The sequence below is a fragment of the Thunnus albacares genome, chromosome 21 (genome assembly GCF_914725855.1).
Source record: "Thunnus albacares chromosome 21, fThuAlb1.1, whole genome shotgun sequence".
In the NCBI taxonomy this organism is placed as follows: Eukaryota; Metazoa; Chordata; class Actinopteri; order Scombriformes; family Scombridae; genus Thunnus; species Thunnus albacares.
In genome coordinates, this window is record NC_058126.1 from 7,551,563 (window position 1) to 7,563,450 (window position 11,888).

Consider the following 11,888-nt stretch of genomic DNA (forward strand, 5'->3'; position numbering starts at 1 on the left):
CATAAAGGTCTTCATCAGGGTACGGTACCCTGAAGTTTTTTGTTTTTTTTTCTTCTATTTCTAATTAATGTTTGAGTTAAAAAGGCACTTAGCTGATTTAAAAACTAGTTTCTCTAAAATTTTGCTTAAAAAAATGAAATTGGTCTAAAATTGCTGGGTGTTGAAATATCCAGGTTCCCTTTCTTTAAAAGAGGTTTTACTTAAAGCAGTTTTAAGACCAGTGGGGAGGGGGACACCAAGCTGTAGGGAGTGATTTACTATGGCAAGGATGTCTTCAGATACAGAATTAAATATAGTTTTTAATAAGGGAGGTAGGAATTGGGTCAAGGGAACACGTGGAGGGCTTCAGTTCTGTTACTACTATTCAACCAGGTCAAAACGTTCCAACTTTAAATCACTCTGTACAGAGGATATAGGTAAAAGTACAGTGTGGTTGCTCTGCTGGCAGATATCAGATCTAATGTTGATTATTTTCTCCCTGAAGTAGCCAGCAAACTTCACAGTTGTGAGATTTACCAGAGAATCTATTGCACTAAAAAGCAGTCTGGGATTGTGAATGTTGGTGTTTATCAAGTTTGAGAAATATCCATGCTGTGAAGTTTTTTGGTGAGTATATTGTGATGTATCAGTTTTGTTTTTTGCCATCTGTGCCCAGCAATTTTGCAGTCTCTTTTTGGCTCCATGGTTTGACTAATTTTTCCATGGGGACAATCTTTTCTTTGTAATTATTTTCCTGGCTTCAATTGGAGCGACTGCGTCAAGCAAGGTTTCATTTTATGGTTAAAATCATTGACTAAGTCTCACAGGCTGACAGTAAGATATTATTTTTGTAGGTTGCAATATTTGATGTGAGAGTTGTGGCTGCGTCAGGGGTAATGCAGTGTTTTTCCGATAATACATTCAGTGGTACTTGGCAGAGACTGATCAAAACTGTTAAACACACAGTGGTGGTCAGACAGTCAGATCAGTGACAGAGGATATATTGATTTTAGACCATATGATATAATTATATCCAAGGTGTGTCCATATTTGTGAGTTGGTATGTTAACATGCTGTTTAAAAGACATTCTATAAACTCTTTGGCTCTGATATCTGCCAGATTATCAACATGTATGTTAAAACCACCAATTAAATGCAGGTATCATAGCTTGTGTGAATGAGATAGGTCTGAGAATTGTTTTTAAAAAAAGAGGGGACAGAAAATTTAGGAGATCTGTATACTGTCACTGCAAGGACGTGAGGCTGAGAATTTAAAAAACTAGCATTATATTCAAAGGTATGAAATATGCTCAGGTCCACATTCCTGCCCTGCAGTGTGTCTCTGTAGATTGCAGCTGTCCCTCCACCCCTCTTTCACTCTCTGGATGAATAGGAAAAAGTGTAGCTGGGTGGACAGGCCTCAGTCAGTGTGGCAGGTACATCTGTTCCCAGCCAGGTTTCAGTAAGAAAAAGACAGTCCAGATTGTGATCATTGATGAGGTCATTGACATTGCAGTTGAAAATGAGTTTCTGTTCATGGGAACTAGAACCAAGTTATTTATGTTTCTCCCCTTCATAGTTCTGTTGGCAGTGTTGTGTTGAGTTGAGATGATGGGTTTTATAGAGTAAACAGGGCTGGATGAGGAAGGTAGTTATGGTGAAATACATTGCACTATGTTGCGGCTGAGCACCTTAGAGTCCCTCTATTTGGGGTGCAATCTATCACGCTGAAAGAACACAGGGCGAGGCAAGTGACCTTAAATTTGTCACATGCTATTTTTAGCCATGAATTTAAGCAGAGCAGACAACTGATTTTTTTTTTTTTTTTTCTATGCCCCTTGTAAGTTGGTAGGGATCCTGAGATTGAAATGTTTTTTTTTTTCCAATTGCTTTAAGGGTGTTGAGAAAAGTTTTAAAATGTTCCCCTAAAGTTTCGGACTCATGATGAGAAGTATCATTGCTGCCAATGTGTTGCCACCACAGTATTCAAGTTGGCGTGTTTTTCCAAGCATGGCTGGAAGCTGTGTGTTGAGGTCCAATTTATGGGCTCCAGGGAAACAGTGGACCACTGCAGCGGCTCTGTGGGAGGGGAGTGAGAGCCCCCGAATGATTGAATCACCGATCACCATGGTGGAAGCAAGCCATGGTGGAGGGAGGGGTGTGTGCAGTGGAGGGATGGCGGTTAGTGGCTCTTAGTTATGTCCATAAAGACCACGTTTTGTAGAAAATCCTAATTTTCTGTGTAATTGTAATATTTAACATGTAGCTATGTATGTAGCTGTGAAACCATTTGGACTGTTAATTTAGCAGTTCAATTTCTTACATTCAGGGGTTGTATGATTTTATAAATGACAGTGCCTTTACATTAATTGTCTATGTTGGCTACACTTATTCAATGAACATGACTCCAAGGTCTAAAATCTGCCCAATCTTTCTCTAATTCTCTCCTCAATTATAACAGTGGCATTGTTAAACAAATAAAGTTGTGATTGACAAACTTAGACCACTGTGAAGAGTAATCCATTTTGTATGACCTCAAAACCTTAAACCTAAAAACTATCATCAATTCATTGGTACAAAGTTTGTATTTCTATTTGTTACATTTATGAGATTTAAATATTAAAAACAAACCACATCTCATATGCCCATTAAGATGATTAATACAATGGAAGTTATGTGCACAGTAGTCATTATTCTCTGAAGAAGAAAAATAAAGAAAAAATATTCACACTGAGTGAAAGTTTAGTTCTGATAAATGTATTGGTTATTTATTGGACAAATGCAGTGAAGCATAAAAAATACATTCTTGAATGCCATCATCAACAAAATAAGCAAAACACGCAACAGTAATCACTGTGATTAACACAATCTGTCAGTCGTAATGGGTTCCCACACAATAGGTATGCTCCATTTCCAGCAGGTGTGTGGCAAGAAAATCTTGTTATGCAATTGGGCATATAAGGCACCTGCAGAACCTGGTTTTGACCAGCAACAATTGATGAAGTCATAGTTACCGTGAGAGACGACAAACATGCCATCAAATTACATGTGAGCAGAGAAACTGCTGAAAGACTTGACAACTGGTGAGTAAAATAAGTATACTTTAATACCATTATAAATTTGAATGGCAGTTAGTAAATGAGATCTGTTTTTCTAGATAACAAGTATGCCACTAGCATACTGGAGCAAATAAGAGCTGCAGGACACAATCAAGGTAATTTTCCTTTTTATTATGCCAAACATGAATATTTAAATGCATATGGATAATTATTTTCAATTTTCTGGCTTTCTTTCTCTGCAGTGTTGTTACCCAGCCTCCTGTCTTCCCCACTCCTCAACCTCCAACATTCACCCAGAGCCCCACTCCTATTCTCCAGCCCCGAGTTTCCACCACCCTCACTCAGGTTCGGACCCAGCCTGTAGCTACAATTACCCATTGCCCCACTCCTATTCCCCAGCCCATAGTTTGCCCCACTCCTATTCCCCAGCCCATAGTTTCCCCCACTCAGGTTCTGACCCAATCTACAGCTACATTCTCCTGGTGCCTCACTCCTGAAAAAAAACATATTACCACAGCAGTCATCCTCTTCAGATGGCTTTGTCCCATGTCTATCCTGCCAGACAGAATGTCACAAATCCCAGACAGGCACAGTGATTGTTCAATCCTTAACAATACTGCAATGTTTTTACAGAATTCTGCTGACCAGGACATACCAACACCTATACAACTGGAACAAAATAGCCTTTTTACAAGAAAATGGAACAAGCCTTCATTGCTAAAGGACACACATTCACAAATGGAAGAAATGAGGAGAAAAAACTGGGCAACATGCTCACCACACACAAAAGGGCTAAAGACAGATCTCGGGCAACAGGAGAAGGCAAATTACCTCAAAATATAACTCAGTATGTACTTGCTCTGTATATACACCTTAAATTTTAGTGGGACTTACTGAGGAGTATCACTCTTCCAGTTTTCCTGTTCAGTATTTAGCCCCACACTATTTAACTACTGGGCTTCATCAGTGCTTCATAGTTGCAACATTGGTGAAGGGGGGAAATTAACACAGCAAAGAAATGTGAAAATACCAATTTGTACCAGTCTGATTTTTGTCTGAAACTCCGTTGTCTTTTTTACAGCAAATGGATGAATTATTTGGTGGCTCCGGGGTGGGGAGTGGACCACTGGGCACCATTATTTCCACACTACTCTTGCCCAGTCAGACTCCCCAGTCTTTATCTGTGAACAACCATGTGAAATTGAAGATCAACAGCCTGGTCCCTCAACTGTCATTCACACCTCACGAGTGACTGGTCAAAAAAGGGCAACAGCCGACCACCATTTACCAGTCCCATGCTGAGTGGAGGACAGCTGCACTGGAGTCACTGGTGAGGCCGTAATTGGCAAGGTGGAGGAGGATTTGAAAAGAAAATGCTCATATACATGGGTCAAATATTGACCCAATTAAAAGGAGATTGGGAAGCAGCAACAAGAAATAACCAAGTTACTAAAACAAAGCAACACAAAATAAAAACGTTGAACGGTATTTATGTGTTTGTCTTTTTGATACATCTCATCAAGAAACTGAAAAACTCCACATAAGGGAGTAGTGGTTGGCTGGTTCACATTCACAGCTGTGACTGCCTCTTGGGACCACTGATACTCTGAGATCCCCTGCTGATTTCGCCTGAGTTCTTACCACCCAGTTTCCATGAGCTCCCACTTGGAGGCACAGCAGAAGTCTTGACGATGTAGAGGCACTTTAATCAAAAGGTAATTAACTTAATGCCTAAGAGCTTTATCAAATATTACAAGGTGGTAGTAGTAGTAGTAGTTGGCATTTGGCATTTGACCTGAGGTGCACATGACACATGACCCTGTGGCATACTGCACACCAGCTCACAAAAATATTCAGAGGAAAAATGTAGTGAAAAGGTGTATACTATCTTTTAAATGTGGGCACAAATCATGTATCTGTACTCAGATGAATCCTGGTTGTTGGGCTGTGGTGGGTGTTGATCATCAATGTCAATCAATGAGTTGATAAAGATGACCCTGCTCATCTTCATCAAGTTGGTCACCTGGACCTAAACAAATGTTGTGAAGAATGCAACATGCTGTGACTGTTGTACTGATATTTGGCATTTTTTTTAATGCGCAGAAACTTAAAGCATGCTCAGTGGTCACACAGGCTGCATTAAGCTTTTTGTTAAAGCGTCCCTGCCTGGTGGTTAGATGCCCATTATCCTTGTAGGGCTTCATCAGTTGCAAATAATGTGCATTCCCTCTGGGACCAGGGCCTGGGGATCTTCTTCCAGTAGCCGTGCAACATCTCTGTTGTGAAATGCTTTGGAATCATGACAACTACCAGGGTGACCTACATTTATATGACAGAATCACTGTTCAAGGTCGGAGAATCCGGTGAGGATGACGGAATAAAATTGTTTTCTGTTATAATAGGCTATGGGATTGTTGCAATGTGGTTATACAATGGGAATGTGACATCCATCAACAGCACAGACTGGATTTGGAAATCTGAAACCTTAATTGCAATGTGCGAAGTGCTTCCTCTGTAGGCCACGAAATGTGATGGGACAGATGTATTGACCAGGGAATAAAAGTGATGTAGATGTGTTGACATTGTATATTGTAAGATGTTGAATCTGTCTGCTACACCCCTATATGACTCCTGGTTAAACAGAGTTCACAGACAGGCGAGAACAATGTTAGACACTGATAGAATGGTCCCAATGTGGTCATAAGGTCTCACTTAGCAAAGAAGAGAAAAATGATCACACTAACATGCAAATATCAGTGATATGAGCACTCTGAGTCTGTTGACGACACAGTAATGTCGATATTAAAGGCCGCAAATTAATCAGTGTGCTCCAGTCCCTTCTGTTTTTTGAAGTCTGCTGTCCTCAGATGAATATACATTATTATTATTATTATTATTATTTATTATTATTTTTATAACGATTAGGGCTGTAGTAAACCAAAGAAAACCTTGGTTGACTGAAATTCTACCTACTCTTCAACCAGTCAATTTGTAGATGGGGCAAAAGTTACGCTCACATAATATGAACAAGCCAAGTTAGCCCTCCAAGCTAATGCGTGCTAACTACTTAGCAGGTGATATCAAAGAAAAGCCAGAGACTATATCATATTGAGTTGCTGTGAGCTGTAAATTCACCACTTCTTATCTTATGTCCTCTAAGATATAAGATAATGTTATCTTGGAACCTCACAGGCCCCGGCAGGGCCTCTCTTTCTCCAGGCAGCTCTCCTGCTCCTGCCTCCGTCTCAGACTCACCTTTTGTCAGCAGGTGTCTCCTGGGCCTGCTGCTGGCTGTGCGGCACTATCTTCTTTTTTTCCATTTTATGGCAGTTGGCAACCAGCATAAAGGTGCATTACCGCCAGCTATGTTAGAATGAATTAATTTTATATAAATACCAATATCAGCACCTTTTTGTCCAGAAGCTTATTATTATTTCGGTACTGACCAGTCAGGAACCAGTACCAGTTTTAGTACCGGTTCTCGATACCCATCCCTATCTGTGACACAGTATTTTTATTCATTTATTTATTGAAACTTCCTCTTCGACTCCATCAACCTGACAGCATTCAAGCCACAGCGTTTTACTCATTAGTGTTGTTTTCACATCATGGCCCATAAATTAAAAAAAATCATGAATATTGCTGATTCCACCATCGGTCTCAGGTCAGCAGTCATGTATTCATCCACTGCTCCGTTAATTTTGGCACTTTAATTATATCAAAACTGCTGGATCTGTCTGCATACTGTTTAGTAGTAATTATGCTTTAGAGTGAAATAGTCTCATTTTCATATTTTTATGCCTCGTCCTTTTTATGTCTCATTACACTCTATTAGCATGGAGATCTGATGCAAATGATTTACTAGTGACTTACATTTAATGTCTTTTTTATCCCCTCATTTCACCAGTAAGTTGACCAAGTAAGAACGTTTGTGTATATACTCCCAGTATACAACAGGAAAACGGGCCATAAGTTTCTTTTTTTTTTTTTTCTGTCTCCCCTCATCTAACCCCTTTCGTCAGTGCCTGGGTTCACTGTTTATCTCTCACCTCCCTGTGTGATCATTAGCACATAGCACACTTCATTGCTCCTCACGCTTTACTTGCTCTTCACCGCATCTGTCTCTCTTACTGATAAATATCCCTACTTCCCCCTCATCACTTGTCTGTTGTGTTTTTTTTCTATCCTGCCGCTAAGTCTGTGTCCACACTAAGCTGGCTAAGTCTGATATTGCCATTTTTTTATGTGTGAAAACAAGTAGTGTACACTTGCAAACACCCGAACAATATGAGAGCTGCTAAAGGCTGGGCTATGCTTGAAACAAATCAGTTAAAGGCAGAAGGTGAGGCAAAAAGCCTGCCATGATTATAAAGGGAAAAGACGTGATAATTAATCAAACGAGGATAACTGTGAATTAATCTCTGTTGTACACACAAAATGACAGAAGCAGTTGTGTGAAGAATGAAAACAAGACGGATTGAGAAATGAAAAATCCTTCCTACTTTCCCGCCTCTGCATGCCTGGCCAGTAGCTGTGAGAAGTAGGTGTGCGTATCTGATGTTTTCAGAAAGTTACAAAAAAAATGACGGACGTGGCTGCCTCAAAGTAGAAGAGGAAGGGGTTTGAGACACTGTTCAACAATCCAACAGGCACTTAATCTGAAGCATAGTAATGTGTTAAATCTCTTTATCCTCCTACTTTTGGTCCACAAAGAAAACTGTGCCCCACAGCCAACATCTGCTAAGGAGTGGGACAGACTTTGAGTCTCAGCTCACTTAAATCTCCGTTCTTCCCCTTCCTGCTCTCCATTATCACCTACAGTCCAGACAGTAAGTAGTAAGTATATTTTGTTCTTCAGGCTCTGTGCTTCAGCAATCATTTGAAATAAAATAATGGATACTACATTATAGTCTCAGCTTTAATTTGAGTTGGTTTACATCAATATAGAAAGAACTGTGTGGGAGATGTAGCCCTTTTAACATAGTTCGACTTTATTGTCAGACAAAATAAATGTAAATCCAGGTTATTGTCACATTAAAATTAGTACGTCCTTGTCTGGAAAAAAAATGTCATCTACACTAAAGATGCAGCGTTTTCAGATTCATCCACAAGCTTCTTTTTTGCGGTGTAAAAAATGTTGGAATGCCAAAACGAATTGAAGGGCATAACGGATAGAAAAACACCTGGTTTATTTGTATTTGCTCTTTTATCATTGCATCCATGGCATAGATGAGCACTAAAAGGTGGTAAATGTGTTTGTTTTGTAATATCTTATCAGTGTTGACTCATTTTTCTGTCTCATTGTCCTTCCCTCTCCCTCTTTTAATGTAGTGGCCATGTGCTGCTAGTCTTTTGGCACAGCTGTGACCAAATATGGTTTTGCTGTAAACAAGACTTTAAAGTACACATGCACATACATATTCATGCACGTTCATTACTCATTTTGTTTGTCTTTTCTTCTTAGGAGCTCTGAATGAACCTCCCAAAGGAAATGTCAAAGGGCATGTTGAATAATGAGAATGTTCATCACGCACAGACACACATATGGACTGTCTGATCCACACCTGGGCGCACACATGCAACACGAGCACAGAGCCACGTGACACTTGTTTGTTTTCCTGCCATTCACTTCCATCCATCATCTCTCACCTTTTTGTCCTTCTCTCCATCCAGCAGCTTATCACAAGGATGAAGACAAATGCTGCTGTTTATCCTCACCTCATAAAAAACATTCTCACCAATATCCTTGACCCCCCCTAGGTTCCGCCTGAATGAGGTTGTTGTGTCTCTCTTTGCCCTTTGCTGTTACTCTCTGACTCATCGTTTGTTAACCTTGCGTGAGAGTTACAACATAGCGTGTGGCTGGGATACACAAATGGTGTGGAAACAAAAGAGTTGGTGCGGCTCAAGAGGCAAAAAAACAACAACAACAACAAAGAAAAACCGGTAAGAAGGCTTCCAGGAATGCTAAAACATAAAGGCACAATAATACAATAGATACAGAGCTGCTCAAAAGGCAAAATATAATGAATAATGAGAAAGAAAGAAATGGAAAAAAATATAAATATTTATCGGGTACCTTTGTTTGTTTGTGGCTATGTTTTTAGCTTTCCAGTAATTGTTTACATTTTTGCATTATTTGGGGCCACTGCATAAATTTCTCATTTATGGAAAATAAAACTATTGAACGAGTTTATCCCTACATAATATATGCTTACCAGCTGTGAGCATCATGGCAAACAAAAATGATGAACAAGACAAGGCAAGCAGAGCTCAGCTGACCTGTGATGGATCCTGTGGGGAAAATTGTCAGAGACTAATAGGGTTTTTCCATCGGCACTTTTGGCTGCGCCGAGTCAAAACATGCCATGTTGATTTGCGCTTCCATTACTAGTTTTAACATGGCAGAGATGGACCATCTCCGGAGTAGGCCAAAGCACACCTGACCTACCTCCAAGCGGGTTGAGGTGACGTCTCGCCAACCACGACCAACCCATGATGACCCCCCCTTCTCCTGCTTCTCCCCCTCAAAGAAGCTGTGTTGTGAAAATTAATTTTACTATATTTTACCCATATTTGACAGCGCCCTCAGTTGTTGACTATTCTCACATGATAGCTGAGGTCAAGAGCTCTCTATAACAGTTGGTCCCATGTCTGCAGCCCCTTTTGTTGCTGAATTATAAGCCTTCAAACATGCACTGAGATCAAGGTTCAAATGTCAGTATTTCAAAGCAGGAGCCATGTAGAATCAAGCAGGTAGTTCTGGGTCAGAAAAGTGAAACCAATGTGAAGTGCCTTAAGCCTGTATTCTCTCTAACGGCCATCAGGGGGCGACGCCACTGGCTCCAAAAAGAAGACCAATTCTATAGAAGTCCATGAGAAAATGACTCTTCTTCTCACTTGATTTATTACCTCAGTAAACACTTTCCTAATGAGTTTATGGTCTCAATCACTAGTTTTAAGTCTTCGTCAATACAACATGATGATCATTTTGTAAATTAAGGTCCCATTAATTTGAATTTGACGATAAAACAGGGTATGCTTTAGGCGTGGCAACATTGTGATTGACAAGTTGCTACCATGGTGACAACGTTGGTTAGGTAACGTAAATGTGGTGTAACCCCAGTTTCACAATGTTATCAGAAAGTTAATTTTAACATTTTGGTCACCTAAAAAAAAAACCCTCTAAAGGGTCGGATGTTCAGTTTTTCCAGAAAGTACATTGTGTTTTAATGGTCTTAAGCCTGTTTTTCGTGAGCAAAAATTAGCATTAGCATTATCACAGTTAACCATAGATTGTAAATGCACTGTTTTAACCAAGCTACAAGCTAGCATTGGGGTCATGGACACAAGCCATCCCAGGCCTTGTTTCAGCACTTTAAAGACCCGATATATAAAGTGAAGCTTTTTGGTTGTTTGTTTTTTTTTCTTTTTTAGTGGAAATACAGACCAAAATGACTCACGTTCAGAGATAACAATACTGCTGACAATCTAGGGTAGGGATGCATGATGTTGGATTTTTTACTGATATCTGATATGCCGATATTTTCCAACTGATTTTGGCTGACTGCTGACATGCACATATTTTTTTCCACCTGGTTGAGGAGACTATTACACATGCAATCACAGACTGTACTAAGTATGATCAAGAAAGACATATGTGAAGGAGACTTATGAAGACTGGAGTTCAGGAGCTCAGTATTTAACTTTAATGAACCTGCCAAGTGGGTTGAGCAGTAGAGTTTTCTTTGTGTTTATTAGACAGATTAATGTGTAGGATTTAATCTGCGGTCCACACTCCACAGCATAAGGTGGCAGTAATGCACCTAATATGCTGGCTGCCAACCGCCATTAAAAAACAAAAAAAAGAAGAAGCTTTTTTCAAACAGAGTGGTACATCCTGTCAGCTGAGGTGTTCCATATCTGTACAGCAGCTCCTCCTCGGTTTCACCCTGCTGCTTCCTCAGCTGGCTTCACATCACTCAGCCGCTCGACAGACTTCTTCCCACTTTAAGCCGGGGCTAGCTTGGGGGCTAGCATGGTCAGAGGGAAGCACAGCTAGCTAGCCTCTCTTGGCCTCCCAGCTGACGTGGACGCAGGCCAATAGAAAAGAATAGGCAAAAAAAACATAGGCATCTCACAATTTTTGAGCCATTATTGTGAAACTAATATGATTTGCACTATGGATTAACGTAGCCATTACATACTCTGATATGTGACTGGGTTGGGAAAATACACGCGTAAACACTGTGTTGATTAAAAATGGAATCATATCTTTTCTGTGCGTGAGACAGAGGACTGAGAGACATGTAGACATGGCGTCAGGGAAAAGTCAGGACTCTGAACTCTTATTGAAAATATTTATTAGATGTTTAATAAATAAAGACCAGAAGATAAACCGATCTGAAGGTTCATGTACATGAGCACATAAAAAAACTATAAATTTATTATTTTTTTCCCATTTTGTCAGAATGGTGTATTAGATCGATTTATGGCAAATGAAGAGAATTTCAAATGATGTCAATAACACATCAAAATGTGGAAAAAGTAAAGAGATGAACTCTCCGTGAAGACACTATTTAACAAGGCCACTTCTTCATTTCCAGCGGGAATCACAGGGACACCAGGCTGAATATATCAGGACAATTTTTCATGCTCACTCTCTCCCCTTCTTACTAGAAGTATGCATGTTTCAATAAACCCTGCATCAAACAAACTCATGTAAAACAGAAGCAGTTCAACAACAACCTAATCAAAAGCACATCAACTCTTTTCCTTTTTAGAAAAGGGTGACATTGCTGTGGTTGTGCTCATGTAGACCTGTTTTTAATATACTAAAACTCACACATA

The 11,888-nt window shown here is 39.9% G+C and overlaps 1 long non-coding RNA gene across 1 annotated transcript; it reads left to right on the top strand.

Annotated features, from left to right (window-relative positions):
• Positions 1–638: 638 nt before the first annotated feature.
• Positions 639–4,526, top strand: LOC122972670. The gene is made up of 5 exons (XR_006399811.1): positions 639–3,062; positions 3,137–3,193; positions 3,281–3,383; positions 3,672–3,885; positions 4,120–4,526. It is a non-coding gene; the product is annotated as an uncharacterized LOC122972670 (long non-coding RNA).
• Positions 4,527–11,888: the final 7,362 nt, after the last annotated feature.